Source organism: Excalfactoria chinensis, chromosome 1 (assembly GCF_039878825.1).
Source record: "Excalfactoria chinensis isolate bCotChi1 chromosome 1, bCotChi1.hap2, whole genome shotgun sequence".
Lineage (NCBI taxonomy): Eukaryota > Metazoa > Chordata > Aves > Galliformes > Phasianidae > Excalfactoria > Excalfactoria chinensis.
This window is the reverse complement of record NC_092825.1, coordinates 16,494,265-16,512,824: the sequence shown is the minus strand read 5'-3', so window position 1 is coordinate 16,512,824 and position 18,560 is coordinate 16,494,265.

Below are 18,560 nucleotides of genomic sequence, written 5' to 3'. Positions count from 1 at the left end.
GAGTCTAATCAATCAGAAGAAAAATGCTTATTTCTTATGCACTAGTAGGCTTGGATTAATTTATTAGTAATTAAAATAAACTACAAATCAACCATATATCCTAATCTCAGTACCAAAAGGCACAAATGCCTTTTTGTTTACAAATAATAATAATTATTATTATTATAATAAATTATATTTAGCTTTTTACATTAAGACTGCTTATAAATTATTTCAGATGCACAGAGCCCAAATAACACACTAAGTCTAGTACTTAATGAAAATATGTATGGATATTTTCTTTTTCAGACACATAAGGTGATTTTTTAATTTATTTTTTTAATTTCTGCATGCCTTACCTATAAATTGAGTGATGTAGTGATATTTTTTGTGATTCTCTATCACGTTCAATGTGCGACAGCAAGTATATGTAACAGAGACACTGTTTCATCTTAAAATGAACAGAGTCGTTTCACCTTAAAATGCTTTAGAATGTAACATGAAACACATAATGGTGGAGTGAAGGTTCATATTTGAAGTCATTACAGTGCTAATGCTTATTTGTATTGATCCTTGAGCCAGCATTTAAAATACCTAAAAAGAAATTTGCCTCTTTCACTTTTATGGATCCCTGAACCTCCATAAAAATGAACTGTGCATAGTTGCACAGAGACTGATAATGCACCTCAATTGAAACTAACTCATTTTGGTGTTTGGGTCAACAGCAGATGTTACCAAGGATTCAGTGATGTGTTTGATATAATTCACAGTTCAATAGCAGAGAAAGCTGTTTAATAAAAACAAATGTAAAATAGAGGGAACCAAGTAAATTATACATAAGAAGTATTTCTTAAGAGAGAACTATTAGTCTCTAGTGAGACTGTTAACATAATCTCCAAGGCCTGTTTTCAGAACTAGTTTTGTTTAATATTCTCAGTAAATCATGAAATAGAAAAAGCAGGAAAGAGGTAGTGAGGTTTTACAGTTTACCGCACATTGAAATATACTGTCAATAGTAATTTTTCTTTTTCAAGAGGAAGAAGTTGCCCTTAACTGATGCCTTAACTGTTGTATCATTTTTGAAAATACTTCTGTTTCTCTTTTACTCTTTTTTTTTTTTAATCTGTTCTTGTTTAAGTAAGTGTAGAGAGAAAAGAAATAGGGGAAAATAAATAAATAAATAAAAGCAAGACTACTTTCCAAAGTATTCTAAAAATTTCTAACTAGTAAATGCTTACTTTCAAAATCTGTAAAATGTTTCAGTTTACAACAAAATTAAAATATTTAAACGTGGTAAGGTGGTATTTGGTTTTGTTTGTTTGTTTGCTTGTTGTTTTTTGTGTGTGTGTGGTTTTGGGTTTTGGTTCAATTTGGTTTGTTTTTTTGGTTTTTCACTGAAAATGAAAAACTGTTGAAGATTGAGATACTTTCAATCATTTGTAAAACATATTTATTGATGAGGCCATCTACAGACAGCTGAAATTATCCTCAAAATCACAGGCACTGGTTCCCATTCTGGACTCCAGTCCCTCTGAAATTTGCCAGAAAAGCAATGCTGCCAGTCACACATAGTCCGAGAGGTTCTTTGTAGTGTACACATGGTGGATGAGCCAGCTATGAAAGGTATGCTGCTGGACCTTGCTCTTACAAAGAGGGAAGTACTAGTCAGGGGTGTGAAGACTGGGGCTGGCCTTAGCTACAGTGACCCTGGGATAGTAGAGTTCAAGATCTTGCATGGAAGAAACAGGGCAATATGTGAAGTTGCAACCTTGGAAGAAAGAAAGAACTTCCTCTTTGTTGGGGAGAATTTGCTCATATATCATGTAGGCAAACTTGATGCACACAAATCTGTGGGCCCTAAAGGAATACACGTATGAGTGTAGAGAGTGATGGCAGAAGTGACTGCCAAGCTGGTCTCTGTTATCTTTGAAAGGTCATGGAGAAAGGGAGAGGTGCCTGAAGGCTGGAGGAAAGCCAGTGTCACTCCACTCCACTTTTCAGAAGGAGCAAAAAGGAGGACCTGGGGAACTGCAGACCAGTCTGCCTTACCTCTGTCCCGGAGAAAGTGATAGAACAATTTATTCTGGACATCACCTCCAAGAAAGTGAAATAAGCTTATCAAAAGTAGTGAAAATGGGTTCACTAAGGAGAAATCACGTTTGACAAATCTGGTAGCATTCTATGATGTTGTGACTAGAGTGGTAGATGATGGGATAGTTTTGAATGTTCTCTGCTTTGACTTCAGCAAGACACTGTCTCCCATAGAATCCTGGTAGGTTAGCTTAGGAAGTGTGGGGTAAATGAGTGGACATCAAATAGACTGAGAACTGACTGACTGGCAGAGCTTAGAAGGTCTGATCAGCATGTGGAGTGTAGTAGGAGGCCTGTAGCTAGTGGTGTTCCCCAGTGGACAGTACTGGGCCCAGTCTTGTTCAGCATCTTAATCAGTGAAAGGGTAGAGTACATCCTCAGAAAGTCTGCTGATGATACAAAACTGGGAGGAGTGGCTGACACACCAGAAGGCTTCACTGCCATACAACAAGACCAGGACAGACTGGAAAGCTGGCCAGAGAGGAACCTGATGATATTCAACAAGTATTGAAGGTTAGGGGCTGATCTGCTGGATAGGAGTTCTGTGGAGAGGGGACCTGAAGGACCTGGTGGACAACAGGTTGGCTATGAGCAAACACTGGAACAGAAGGCCAATGGTCACATAGCCTTCATTAGAAAGTACATTGCCAGCAGGTTGAGGGAAGTATTCCTGCCCCTCTACTCAGCCCTCACCTCAAGTACTGTGCCCAGTTCAGGGCTCCTCAAAACAAGAGAGGCATGGAACTCCTGAATTGAGTCCAGCGCAGGTCTACTAAAATGATAAAGGGATTGAAGTGTTTCTCATATGAGAAAAAGCTGAGGCAGCTGTATCTGTTTGGCATGGATGAGATACAATCAAGTTTCTCAGGGGAGACTGTCAAGAGGCTGGGGCAGTTCTCAGTAGAGGGCTACAAATATTATGAGGGACATGAAGTGTCTCCCTTATGGGGAAAGAGTGAGAGACCTTGGTCCTTTAAGCCTGAGAAAGAGAAGACTGAGACAGGATCATATAAATGTTTATAAATATCAAAAGGGCAGATGTCAAGTGGGTGGGGCCAGTCTCTTTTTAGCGGTACCCAGCAACAGGACAAGGAACAATAGGAACAAACTGGAACAGAGGAAGTTCCATACGAACATGAGAAAAAACTTCTTTACTTTGAGGGTCACAAACCATTGGAACAGACTACCCACAGTCTGGTAATGTTCAAAACTTGCCTGGATGCTTTCCTCTGTGATCTAGTCTAGTGAACCCGCTTTAGCAGGGATATTGGACTACATGACATCCAGAGGTTCCTTCCAATTTTTATATTATTTTTTTTTTATTCTTTGGTCTTGAAGAGATGTCAGTAAGAATTTTTAGTTTCTACCTTCTTCTAATTCTAATTCTGACATGCTGAGGATATGATTCTTGTTGTATAGATGTGAGTTTGACTTCTAGTTTTATACAAATGAGATCTGAATGTGAATTGTTTTCTTTAGTCTCTTCTGGCTATTTAAATACACAGTTTCTGACATGTTATAACAACGATGTTCATGACATTTGCTAAAAGATGTCATTCTAGAAAGAAATGGAAGTTATAGACTTTTCTTCTGCCACTACTGAATCTAAATATGGTTATGAAATATAATCAAGTTAAGTTGCAGGAAAAAAATGATCCAGACAATCTTTAATTATGCAGAATTTTTTAAAACTTTAAAGAAAAGCAAATAAAACTCCATTTGTTAAAATAATTATATTTTGTTCAGTTGGATTTCAGAAATATGAACACTGTGAATACAACATTAATGGTTGCAAAATATTGGAAAATACATAATTCCACCGCAAACAGAGCTGATCTAACAAGGAACAGTTCCCCAAAAATATCTGTCACTAAATCAAAGAAGTGAAATTGCACATACAGATACTGTAATCTATAAGCAAACTGGAGGGTAACAAGAGGATTTATCTGGTGAGTGAAGACTGATGAAACAACATAAAACTTCTGAAATCGTTACCCTTTCAGCTACACTTTTTTCAGTACAAATACACTGTTTGCTATAGCATTTTCCCTTGAATGGTCTCTTTCCAACTTCAAGAAAGGAAAAAGAGAATCAACTGTAACTGCACATGGAAAAAATGTTCTACTCTAATATCCTAATATATATATATATATATCAAAATCACTCTTCTAGATTTGTTTTAAATCCTAGGTATTACTATCCTATCTGGAGGGAGAAATTGCCTTGTACCTTATCCTGTTTTAAGACTGTCTGTCTAAACATTTTACACTGCATCCTCTGTGTCTGTTTTTGAGACATTCTCCCACCATAGTTTAACACAATCAAACTTACTGGTAGCACACAGATATAAATCAACTGAAAATGCATTATGCCTTTGAACTTTAACCTTCCTAACACACATTCTGCAAGGAAAACTCTGATTGCCTTCAGCTAAATTTTTAAAGGGATTTTTATTAATCTCTCCTTACTCTCCTTCCAAGTACAGACTAACTTCCACTTGCAGAAATACTGTGAAAACTCTTTATGATACCTTGTGCTCCTTTCTCTTCTGGAATATGTTACATGGTAGAGTTTGCAAGCGTGTAGGAAGTATTTCCACAATCTTCATGTGAACCTCTAACAAACATGATTCTTAACTGTGTCTTCAGTAAGTTTTGACCTCTCTACATTGGTCAAGATTTTCAATTGGAAGTTTTGTGTAGGATTTACATCTTCTTAGAATGAACAAAACTGTCACTTTTATCTCTGAACTCCACAACTAACAATAGATCACATAGGAGAGAGAAATTAGAAACCATAATCACCAAAAGCATACACAGATCTGATTAAGGAATGGTTGTAGTTTCTACTCAGTTACCCCCAAAGATTGTCACTACTTGTCAGCCTGCCTACCACTTTGTTAACACTGATCCTCAGTGAATATTAAACAAACAAACAAACAAACAAATAAACAAACAAAAACAAAAAAACATGGAGAATAAGTGTAAAAGAGTTGCTGGAAAGATTATTCAAAAAAGCTATTTCCATTTTGCAGGAAAAGTCCTTTTCTATCTGTCATAAAAAGTAATTATTTTTCAATCAATTCAGAGAAAAAATAAGAAAAATAAGGGTGAAACAAGTGAAAAAAATGTTTTACATTATTAATATCAATGTTCAATTTGCCACCAGCAACACAAAATGTTGTGTAACCTGTACAGTGGAATGTGAGGGTGGTAGTGTTATATGAAATCAATAGTAAAATGTCTTTTTTTAGACAAAGCAAATAGATAAATAAATAAAAATAAAACTAAAAAAAAATGTCAAGTAAATAAGCTTTAAAAAAAACAACACCTCATATTATTTCAAATGAAAAATTGGAGGAAAAGCTTCAAAATTATTAACCTTCTTTTTCACTACTGTTTTTTAAGAAAGCCTTTTTTTTTTTTTTAAATTTATTTATTTATATTTTTATTCTGACAGACTCTTTCCCTAATTTAAAAGAACCACATTGACAGCCCTGATGATTCATCATCACATCTTCTACATCCTCTGAATGCAACTGATTATTTTATTTTACTTTTTAGTTTTCGTTTTCTTTTGTTTTGGAGCAGAATACAAGCAGCTGGATCATCTTAACTTTGATGACAAAATTTTCATTACTTCAATGTGTTAGAATTTCTCCCATAGTCAGTTTCTGGTATTGGGTTTATGTGGCAAGGTTTTCTTAACAGTGGGAGTGTGGGGAGAAGGGGCTACAGAAGAGCCCAGCACTGCTGCATGTCAGATCAGATCCAGCTCCAGCTGCTCCAACAAGAACCTGCTGATGGGCAGACCTGAGCTGTGAGTGATACTGGTTGTGCCTATGGGAGAGTTTATTGAAGACAATAAAAAAGTAGTGTACAATAGCAGCTGGAAGAGAGGAGTAAGAACATGAAGCAGCCCTGCAGCTGCCGAAGTCAATGCAGAAGGAGGGCAGGAGGTGCTTCAGGTGCAGTATTACTTCAAATAGAGATTGATATAGAAGAAGACCATAAAGGAAAAATGATGAAATAAAGCATGATTTTCCTCCATGAAAATCAATGTGACGATTACTTCAAAAATGATGGAATATAAGCTGACGATTTAGATACAAACTAAGAAAAAAAGATGTCAATAGAGAATCAATATATACTCTTAATATATTTTATTATGTTGACACCACATAAAAATATTTTGCTGCAGAACCCTATAATCACAGAAGGAATAAGTTTAATGTACAATATTCAGAGGTATAAAAATTTATTTTACTGGAACCTTGAATCTTTCCAGCTGAAGAAGATGACCAGAGAAGCCCTGAGTTTTAATACAAAATATTTGTTTTAACAGTTGGGAACCACTCAGATAATCTAGATGAGCATGGAACATTTCATTAGCTCTTACTGTTCACTACTCTTCACCTGGCTTTAGTTTGGATTGCTGAGCTTTCTGGAATGGTATAATGGTGTGAGGCATCAGTCCTTCAGCAGGTCCTTTTCAGTTTCCTGAGAGAGAGCATGATTAGCAACAACAGCATTACTGTATACAATGAAATACAATGTAGTTAGCATAATATAATGGATCGTGCTTGAGAAGTATTCCTTGAGAAGCATACATTAATGAGTCATTCTCCACTAAAGAAGAAAGGATATGATTAAATAACAAAAATCTACTTAGGATAGCATATTTTATATCTGGGATTATAAGAGAACTGAACTGTAACTTGAATTATTTGGAAGTGTGCAAAGTTATTTCTGATTTTTCTTTCTCTATTACTATTTTTGTATTAGGTAAATTTTAGCTGTATTTTTAAATGGCTTGATATTTCATTACTTTGTTGGTTGGGTTTTTGATTTTTAATATAATTCCTCAGTTTTTAATGTATGAAATACTGAAAATTTATATCTTCCTTTACACATATATACACACATTAATATCTTGCTTGCATGTGGCCAGTGTAATAGAAGTGCTTCTGTTTAAACTCTGATATGTACCATGAACCACATGGTTGCTAAACATAGCCATATTGCTCTTCAGTATCTTTTATTTTTCCCCCCCTTGTAAATACTTAACTGAAAATAAAGTGCATTTTCTCATACTCTGACATGTTGACTGGGAACACATTCCGATAATATGAAGCAGCCTGAATATTGCTCAGTCAACAGAATTTCTCAGAACATTTCAAAAATAAATCATCAAACAGTATTTTGAAGCCCATTAAGGGGGGAGGAGAAAATTTTCTTTCAATTTGCAAAGTGATATTCACAGGTGTTTTTCCAAAATTGATTCTATTTTCCTTTTTAAGGAATACAGTTCACTTTAAAGCCAGCCACACACTGATGGAAATAGAGGAAAATTACAGCCATTAAGCACAGAGAGAAAATGTGTGCACCAGCTTTAACTCAACATGGAAATTAAATCCAAACTAGGTCTGGGTTTTAATGTTAATTGTTCACATGCCCTCAATACAAATTATTCACAGTAAAGTACTGCATTAGACATGCCTGTCACTTCTACGATTATTATTTTTGTTGTTGTTGCTGTCTTGTAAATGCCACCTCATTTTGTGTCCATTGTGGGAATTTAGGTAAGCTGCTTTAGTTGTAAGAAAGTTCTGAGCATAACATTTAAGGTTGCTGCAGCAGTTTCATGGATCATTAACAATTTGCTAATATTGTTTTAGCTTGCAAATTAGTGCAGCTTAGTGACTAAGGAAAGGTTCCATAGCTGTCATCAATCAGACTAAAATTCTTCATGCATGAGATGAAAAACGATTTTTAGCCTTTGAGGCTCAGACAGCAATTACTGTAACAGGGAGGAAAAAAAAAAAAAAAAAAAAAAAAAAAAGGTGAGATAGAAAAGCAAACATTCCCACCTATAATGCTGTTAGCAATTCTATTACATTTATTTCTTCTTGCACTAGAAGAGAGCTAAAACATGGTATATAACCATGTTTTATCATTATACTTTCCTAACGAAGTGACAAAATTCAGAGGGAAAGAAAAGAAAGCCTTTCACTGGTAAATGACAAGATGGGTGAACAAGGAAGCAGAGCAGAACAAAATTAAAAACAAATAAATAAATAAATAAAATCTTGGAATTTTTACAAATATATTTACTTTAACCATCGTCCCTCCCTTTTCTTTTGTATTTGTTCATCTTGCACATTTGAATGACTTTTATTCACATGGATGGTCACAGAAATTAAATCCCTAGCTTCCATGTTCTACTGCTCACAGATAAAACATTTTAAATATCACATACACACGTTTTCTTGAGAGAGGAAAATGTCAGGCCTTTTCTGCTCTTCTTTTCAGAGGAGACAACAGGCAGTTCCATGGGACCACCCAATAATAAGTGCAATTTCTGTTGCTGGACTTCTTTGGAGCAACTGGCAGTTTCAGGCCACAATGTGTGTGTCTGCAGCTCACAGTGGGGTTTCTTTGCCTGCTTCACCAGTGCATCAGAGGGCAAAGGCAGATAGAGTAGCAAGGTATAAACTCTAGTGAGCTGTCTTGTAGCTGAAGCTAGCAGGTGTCAGTATCGTCAGCTTCACTGACTTACACTGGCATAGTAGATTTCTCATCGGCTTGTTTATTATATTGTTTCTTAACCATGCTGTTGTGATTTAACATTGGCAGGCAGCTTAGCACCACACAGCTGCTTACTCACCCTCTCCATGTGAGATGGCAGACAGAATCAGAAAGTTAGAAGTGCAAGAACTCATGAGTTGAAGTAGTTTACCAATTAAAGCAAAAGCTATGTGCACAAGAAAAGCAAAAGAAGCATCATCTACTGCTTCCCATCATCAGGCAGATGTTCAGCCACTTCCATGAAAGCACAGCTCACCACACAAATTGTGTCTTTGAAGAATAATTGATATCCCTTCCACTTTCTTTAACTCAGCTTTTATTGCTGAGTATCTTATCATATGTTATAAGATATTCTTTTGTTAACTTTGGGTCATTTAACACTTCTGATAACCATCTTGGGCTCATTGTAGCTACAGTCCTCTTTCAAATTCTTTCACTTCTCTATGGAAGCTCATAATGTCTATCTATTGATTTATAAACTGCACTAAAGAAATAGAGAAATATTATGTAAAGTGACTGCATTATCATTGTGATACTGTCTTTTGTCATCTTCAGGCTATCCATTTATTGTCCTATCAGAGACTGTACTGACAATTTTTCACTTGTCAAACAGAACTGCATATTGAAAAGGGTATGTGTCAGTATAATGGCCATGACAGTTGCCATCAAAGTTTACCTTAAACACTCAGTACCTCAGGTAGGAGCAGGGGTGAGGGGGTATTCATATCAGAAGAAGCATTATCAAAGTGCCAATATATTTTGAAAGCTCTGTAAAAGCCACTGGGAAAAAATAAATAAATAAATAAATAAATAAATAAATAAATAAATAAAGCTCTAAAATTACAAATTTAATTCTTATTTTAATTCTTTTTTTTTTTAATTTTTTTTTTTTTTTTTCTCCTATTGATGATTTCTGAATTTGGGAGGAGTTATGAAGGGTTTTGTTTTGATTTGATTTGTTTTGTTTTAATAATATGTCAAATACTTTTAAAATAAAAACTTTAAACAGGTTTTGATGCTGTTATTTGCAATTAAAGATAAGCATTGGCTAAAAAAATTTAGAAATTAGACAAATGCATTTTAACATTTGACCTCGATACAGTAAAAAGCCTACAGGATAAGAATCTACTTATGCTAAATAACTGATTTTAAATGTGGAGTATGAAGGTTATTTAATCATATTCTACTTTTCAATAAATTTGTAACTGTATATATATGTTGTATTTTCTTGGTGTGCTGTTAATCTTATATAATTCTGACACTGATAATCAAATTATCAAGGAAAACAGTCCTTACAGATAGATTTATTTTGTACCCCCACTGTATCTGAACAACATAATGTAATCCATCATTGAAAAAAGTAATCATTTATTGCTGTTTCTTTCCACTTAGAAGGACCTTTTTTATCAGGTTGACAAAATGAGATGTGAGTCCTATTTCAAAATTCACTTTCTTTTAATAGTTCATTTAGGAGCATCAGAAGTTTAAAATTAAAAAGAAGAAAAAAAAGGGCCTGAAAAAGAAACCATTCTTCTTTCAATATTTCCAAAAGTGTCTTTTAATTTTTGTATTTGTTATAGTAATAAATTTAATTTACTGTGTTACCTATTGAGAAAACATCCAATGTTTTACTACATCTTCACAAAGCACTGCTTTTATTTTTTGTTTTGCCAGTCATCTGTTGTTTTTGTTGTTGTTTGTTTTGTTTTGATTTGTTTTGTTTCTCTGGATACTCAGGCTACATTTAAATCCTTATTTTTATCTTCAGCTTGAAACTTTATAATTTGTATATTTCCTTGTGCAACTACACATTTTTCCACATATTTATGCAAAATACATAGGCATTGTGGCTGGAAATTCCATCACTGTATTAAACATCTGTATACTGCTATATCTATATACTGCAGGTTCAGACTGATATATTTGACATCTCAAAGGGAAATGCATTTAAGATTAGACATATTCTCTTAAGCTGGGTAAGTATGCCATATATGAAATTCTGTTTATTTTAGTTTCAAATGCACATGATAAAAAGATATAACATTTCAAGACATAATGTAACAATGATCTCCGAAGACTGAAGGTTTGCTTACAAAATTTTACCAGTTATTTTGAGGTACAGTTTTTCTAAATATGTAATGTAGGTCACTACTGTGTCAATCCCAGGATCAGGAAAAAGAAAACAAGTAAGGATAAAACAGGAGCATTTTATTGGCAGGGAACAGCAGGCAGGGCAGTTACCCTATCAATATCATTACAGAATACCCTTGTAAGAAGAATATGTGGCAATGACCAGAAGGAGTCAACAGCACTGTGATTGCTAATCATGACAATGAAGGTCTAAGATCATGCCAAGTGAGTGAGGTCAGGTCAGGGACACGAAGTACAGTGTCAGTTAGAGGCAGAGATGCAACAAAACTCATGCAGTGACTCATTGCAAGGGCCTAAGCTTAAACACAGATCCCAAGCAGGGTAAACAAGACAGAGAGAGGGTTCAGGTTGGATACTAAGAAAATTTTCTTCAAAAGAATGTTTAGATGCTGGAACAAGTTGCCCAGGGAGGTGGTTAAGTCACCATTACTGGATATGTTCAAGAAAAGTTTAGATGTTATCTAAGGGACATGGTTTAGTGGGTAAATATTGGTTGGTAGTTGGATGGCTGGACTAGACAATCCTGGAGGTCTTTTCCAAGCTTGTTGATTCTATGATTCTATGAAACCTCAGTTGATATTCCCCAGAGCTCTTCCTTTACAGCTTACCTGTTTTCATAGCAGTCAAGTGCTTGGAAGATGGGAGAAGAAGCTGTTGATCTTGTCAGTTCCTTCAATATTCTGATACATTCATCAGTCAAATTTTTGCTCAGTCAACAGGATTTTAAAAGCTTCGTGAATTCAGAACCTTAGTTTTTGCACAGGACATCCTGCTGAATTTTCTCAAGGTTTCCAGCAGCTATTTCTTTGATTTGGCTAAGGTCACTACTGTATATCAGTTTCACTCTTGGCAGGTACTTGGATTAGCAAACATATAAAAATGAATTATAAATAACCAATCAGACCTACAAAAACAATCAAAAAGGCGTTTGCTTGTTTGTTCTTATAGTTTTTGAAGTATTCCTTTTTTTTTTTTTTTTTTTTTTTTTTTTAGGTAGGAAAAGTTGGGCAGAGATGGAAGCATATGTAAAAATTCCATTTATCTAATTGATTTGTCATCTCCTTGCCAGGAGAAAGCACTTTCCAACAGCTTCAGCAGCACTTTCAAGGTACTTTAATGCATTTAAACTGTTTCAATGAAATTTCATTACACTCAGTTGTTTAATAGCTCTACCAGATTGTGAACTCTTTATCTGAAATCTTGTAAATAGATTGCATGACAAAATTAATAACAATTCTTAACTGCATTTTTTACATAGATTTGTTTTTTAATTTTATTTTTAGTTTTAATTTTACAGATGAGTAGATATTAACTTGCAGCATAGGAAATGTATTTATTGCCATATTCCTTCACCACGTTAATGAAGATCCTTCCTTATACTGAAGTTTATGAGACTTTTTAGGCTTTGGGAACTGGGAAGAAGATACAAAATTCCACAGCACTGTGAAAATCGTAGAGTGGTTCTTGTAGAGTATAACTGAATATTCAGAGCCATCAGATCACTTTTCACCTGACAGATTTTTTCTTCATCCTAGTTTGACTTGGACACTATGAAGCTATGTTCCCACTTTATCATAATATAGTGATCTTCTTTGTCATCTTGACTCAAAAATCCACAGTTCTTACCACATAGTTTTCTACCCCAAGATTTTTGATTTTGACTACTACAGCCACACATCTCAAATTTACATTTTGTAAGCTTTATCAGCACTATATATCAGATCTATTCAGAGAAGAGGTGATACTTTGGTGTTTCTTCCTCTCCACAGGAAGTTTCAGAAAAGTTTATCTTTTAAAAACATGTGACAGTAACTATGCCCAGAGTATTTCAAATAATAAATGATTAAAACAGAATCTGAAATACTGTTTCAGAGCAGTGCTTTAGATTCTGTGAAACTGAAATTTCTGGTTATGGTTAATGATATGGAAAGAGTATGTGATGAGGTCTAATGCCAGACTGCTACCTGGTGCTAGAAATTACAGAAATAAGTTATCTGTTTTGTATAATATTGCTAAATATTACCCAACCTGCTTCAACTGTATTACTAACAGCTTCATTTTAACCAGAACACATAAATGATAAGCAATAAAGCTATTTAAGTCAATAAATTTGAATTAACACTAATCAAAGTCAATGGAAAGCAACACATTTATTTTTACGCTTTAGAACCAAATCTAGTAAAGAACAGTACAATTATAAATAAAGTGGCTTGAAGAGGTAAGTTTATTCATTTTTTTCCAGCACTAGTTTCACTTTGGAAGTATGAAAAACAGAAACTCTGTTTCCAGCTACAGTTCTATAGAATAATTATGGAATCATACTGTTGTACTAGTGAACAATAGGCAATAAAATCACCCTTAATTTTCTACTCCTGTAATCGCATCTGTAAAAACAGATTAGGAACATTTTGCTTTTGCAAATTAGATGCAAATGACCTAGCTGCAGAAGGAGTAACACATTGGAGAAGCAGATCTATTGCCCACAGAAGGGATCTTAGTAACTGCCCAACATTATAAAATTCCATTAAGGAAGGAAAAAGGGGTTTCCAAACTAGTAGGGACTTTGTCCTGCATTTAAAAAACACTAAACCACATAATTTGTGGTAAAACTTCTCACACATGGAACTAATTATCATTGTTTGGAATGTTGATTGGCTACTTAATCAACTGTTCTAAAGAGTTCTAGTTATTTGATGTTTTAAGGCGACTCTCTCCCTGCTAAATTAAATCCCTCCCATTATCATCATCAATTTTTAGTAACTCCCTCGAAATTGAAAATGACATAGCCTTATGGTTAGTTTTATTCTCAGTGATGTACCTATAATTTTGGAGACAACATAAGAATTTCAGATAATGAATTCCTCAAACTTCTTATGTTCCCTGTTTCTAGGATCATAAAACACCTTGCCAGAGCTACTCTGTTAGTTTGGGGTACAAATCAAAGATGTAGCAGAAGCAGACAAACTGTATGTGTGTACTTCCTTTTATGTGTGTGTGTCTTAACTGATCTAGTATCTACTTGTATTATTGCAAAATACTCACCACATTTAGAAGTGTAAGATGAATGAGTTGTACTAGGAATGATGGCATTAATTGCTACCAAAAGAAAGGTTGCTTAGTAACCCAATCTACTCATAAATACTCATAAACCTAATATTTTCACATATTAAGGATCTCATTCACATTTCTTTGTCTAGGTAGAACAGTTTTGGAGTTCAACTAGTAAAAGCTTGCTAGGCAAAACAGTGGGAAGTTAACTGGAGTCTGTCTAGCACAGGTGAGTTTTTCAATATATAAGGCAGGCTCAAAATTGTTGTTTGGTTATATTTTATTTGTCACCACAGGAATCTGGTAGCATTCCTGAGTCACCTGCTTAGCACCTTGAATTAGATCAGAATTTGAATATACTTCAGGTCTACTTGATCATTCACACACATATACATACACTCGTAGACATGTGTGTGTATAAATTTATGTATGTATATATATATAAATGTATATACACACACACACACTGTTATATAAACTGTTTCGAAAAGAAAGTAAGATAAATTCTACCAGGAATGCTACAGTATTGATAGCATCCTGTTCTCAGCCACTACCTCAAACTCTTCAAACTAAAAAATATGTCAGAGGGAAGTTCTATCTTTTAAGTTAGATCACAAGTATAAGCCATGGCTCCACAGTGCTGTGATGTGAGAGCTCTAAAATAGGGGAAACAAAAAACCAAAACTAAACAAACAAACAAAACTAAACTGTTTTATCCAGCAAATTCAGAGAATTTGCCAATATGGTGTATTTTTCCCTTCTCTACATTCTCTGACTTAGTCCCAGTTCAGACAGAAATTCTTGAACATAAACATAATTATGGTCAGAGTACAGAAACTATCACCCTGAATCTGAGATTCTGAGTCAAGTTCTAAGCCCTAGTTGTAATTGGCAAATTCATACAAATCTTAATAAGTAAATAAATAAATAATTACATAAAGTAAAAAATAGAGACTTTCAAGATGAGACTGCATCCCTACCTAGGAATTCCTCTGACTGACAGTTTGCTTCAATTAACTGTAGCAGAAAATAATCTCCAATCAATATAAGAAAAGAAGTAAAATATATCTTGCTGAAATAGATGAGGACATTAGTCCTTACCTTACTGCAGTTGTTCACTTAAATCATATCTTAATAAATATTTATGCAATTTCCTCATGTTTAAAATATAAACAAATGTAACCAAGAAAGACATTCAAATTTGCAATCTGGAACTTATAAGGTTATTTTAAAGCTATTAGTCACTCAGAACTACAACTATTAATTTCAAAGAAAAATGTTTCCAAATTGATTAGATTGCTTTGAAACTGTTAGTCAAGATGCATAGAACCCTGTGGTGTTATTATGATAGCCACTTTAAAGTGAACAAAAGATTTATTTGCTATATGCTTGAAAAGGTCAGAGAGAAAAGTACTTATACAAGGACAATGCACACAGTTTTATATAAACACAACAAGGTAGTACGTTCAAATATTTGTTCAAATAGAAATAACTCTTGCTTGTCATTTTTTAAATGACTTCCTGATTAGAAGAGCATAGCAAAGTATTTGTGATGAATTTGAAGAGGCAGTAATTCAGTTTTCCACATAAACCAGTGAGACTGGGCATATTTCACTCAGATTGGTTTGTTAAATATTTTATAGATCAATTTTCTGCTTCTATTGAATTAGAGTGCAATCATCACATAATATTTTCTCTTCTATTGAGGAAAATCAAGAAGCTTTTTATGTTTGATTATTCTTCTCTAGGGTAGTTAATTTTTGCATCAGCATCACTTGGTTACTGTACATACACTTTATTTGATGTAATCTGACAGAATTATTATGATGAATCAACAAACCTGAACAGAATAATCCTGAATATAGACTAGTACCTGGATTGTTCCTTGCCTTTAATAGGAAATAAAAATTAAAATGAAAGAACAAAACTTGAAAACCCACTGATTTAATTGCCGAAAGTAATATAGAAAAGTAGTTTATAAACTAAAGTTATTTTAATAATCATGTTATGATTGTACTTAGTCTGACTTGGAAGGAATGATTTCTCTCCATGTCTTTGAATTTGTGACTCAGTGTTGGTAACTCAGCAATGTTTCAGCTATTGCTAAACAGAACTTGATAGTATCAAAGCTTCCCTCACCCCTAAACAACTAGAATATTGGGAATGGGCAAGAAGTTCAGAAAGGACACAGCTCAGAAAGATTACCTGAACTGTAAAGTAATAAGAAAACATACAGGCAGTGGAAACACAGACAGGTATATGGGAAGAGTATAAGGAAGCTTTTAGGCATTGTAGGGTCTGGAAAGCCAAGGCTCAAATTGAACTAGACTTGGCAGAGTGTGCCAAGAAGAACAAGGAAATCTTCGACACATACCTCAGCCAGAAAAGGAAAGTCCAAGAGGGTGTACCCCTCTAGTGACACAGACAAGGAGAAGGTAACAGACAAGGAGAAGTCTGAGGTACTCAAGACCTTTTTATCTTAGTTTTCACTGATAACTGTTCATCACATAGCACTCAAATGATTGGTTCAGAAGGAGGGGATTGTGGAAACAACCTCCTTTCTGCTGTTAGCTAAGATCAGGTTCATGATCACCTGAGTAACCTGAATATTTGAAAGTTTATGGGTCTCAATGAGATGCATCTGAGTCTTGAGGGAATTGACTGATGTAGCTGCCACTCTCTACAATATTTGAAAAGTCATAGAAAACAAGTGAAGTCCCTGGCAACTGGAAAAAAGGTAGTATATCATCCATTTTTAAGAAGGGTAAAAAGGATGATCCTGGGAACTACCAACCCATCAGTCTCACTTCACCTCTGTTCTGGGATCATGAAGTGGATCCTCCTGGAAGCTATACTAACACACATGGTGTAAGTGAACATAAATTAATTCAATTTTCACCCTTTGTTAAAAACAAACATACATATAAGTACATATATATTTCACTAGGTTTGAAAAAGGCAAACAAAAATGTGTCATCTATTTTTAGCTCATCAAATTTCTTAAATGTTGGAAGCATGCTATTTGCTGTCATGTGCTGTCCATGAAGGGCAGCAGCAGCAGTGAAAAAAAGAAGAGTCACCCTGCATCCTTCCTTCCCAGCCCCTATTTATAGTACTAAAGGGAATTTATAGTACTAAAGGGAAAAGGTTGGCCCCCAACTTCATCTTTCGTTTGAACTGCAGTTGGCTCCAGTGCCCTGACTGGTGGAGATACCTGGCACTGGCAAAACCAAAAAAGTGGTAACAGCCCCCCTGCTTTGACTGACAGATCCTCAGTCATTTTTCTGGGCTCTTCCAGGAGTTGCTGAGGCGTCAACTTTTAGGGGACTGCTTGAGCTCACACCTGCCTTTCCATTACCTTCCTGCACAGGGAAGCAACAATGGTTGTGTTGTTCAGAATTAGACGCAGTTAGTACTGCCTGTAAACCTTAACCAGTTTTGTGCTTATAGAAGTAGATAATAAGATTAATCACCTGTCCTTAACAAAAGAATAGTTTTGATATACTCAAGAAAATAGATAGCCAAATTATGTGAATGACAGTTCGATTTTTAAGAAGTGCAAATATGTACTGGAATGTCTGGAACAGACTCTGCCAAAAAACAATAACAACAACAACAACAACAATTAGCAAATCAGATAATGAAAATGCAATCTGAATTGACAAGTAACCAGTGAACTATTCTCTACCCCATACTATAACTAGATAACAGTGCTGAGGGTAGCCAGAGTACCCAAAAAGTTGCCTGTGTGGGGGAGATTCCATAACCAAGTACCTGGAGATAGAACACATTCTACAAACTCCAAAGGACCTAGGAGAGAGCCCAGAGGATAACACAGTCCTTCTCAGGTCTATACACAGCATACCTGGAGGCACTTCATTGATTCATCTGACTTCTCTGGGACTATCTCATCTCTCCTACAGATCACAGAAATTTTGTAATTTGTAGAAATGCATAAATTTATGATTAAAGTCTTTTGGAATTCAAATACATTTAGCATCCACATTATCATTAGGTATCACTCTGTGGCAATCTTTGTGATTGCCTTCCTGAAACAATATGTTTCACAGTAAAACATCCACTGTTTCACAGTAAAACATCCACTTTCAGTTAGAATGTGAAAGTTTGCAATATTCAACAACTTGCTTAATAATTCAATAAAATCACATGCAGTGATTGCTAAAAATGCCTGGCAAACTGTCCTGCTACATACTTCCCTAATGAAAGGCTCTAAGACTTTAGTTTTAAAGAAGTACTCTCATTTACACACAAATCAAATCCTAAATCACAATGAAATGAACAAATAATGCTTCGGACTGTAAAAATATCACCAACTGAATTAAAAAGACAGTTCACAGAGTCAAATTAAAGATTCATTTATTCCCTACATTTTTCCTTGTTGGTATATTTGTCCTAGGGATGCAGTATGACTTGCATTATTTCAGTTTCTACTCTTGTACAGGTGCATATGATAACTATCTTAAATGACTCTGCAGAGCAGCTGTGGATGGCATCTAGTAATCTGAAATATATTGGAACCAGATACAGGGCAGGTTTATAACAGCATAGAACTTGAAGACATCTGACTGATAAGATTGCTCATTTTCATAGGATGTACCTTCTATTACCTAATGGATGCATTTCCAGATATCTACAGAATCTCTTTCAGACAGTACAAATTTCATCCAAATGTAAAATCATTAT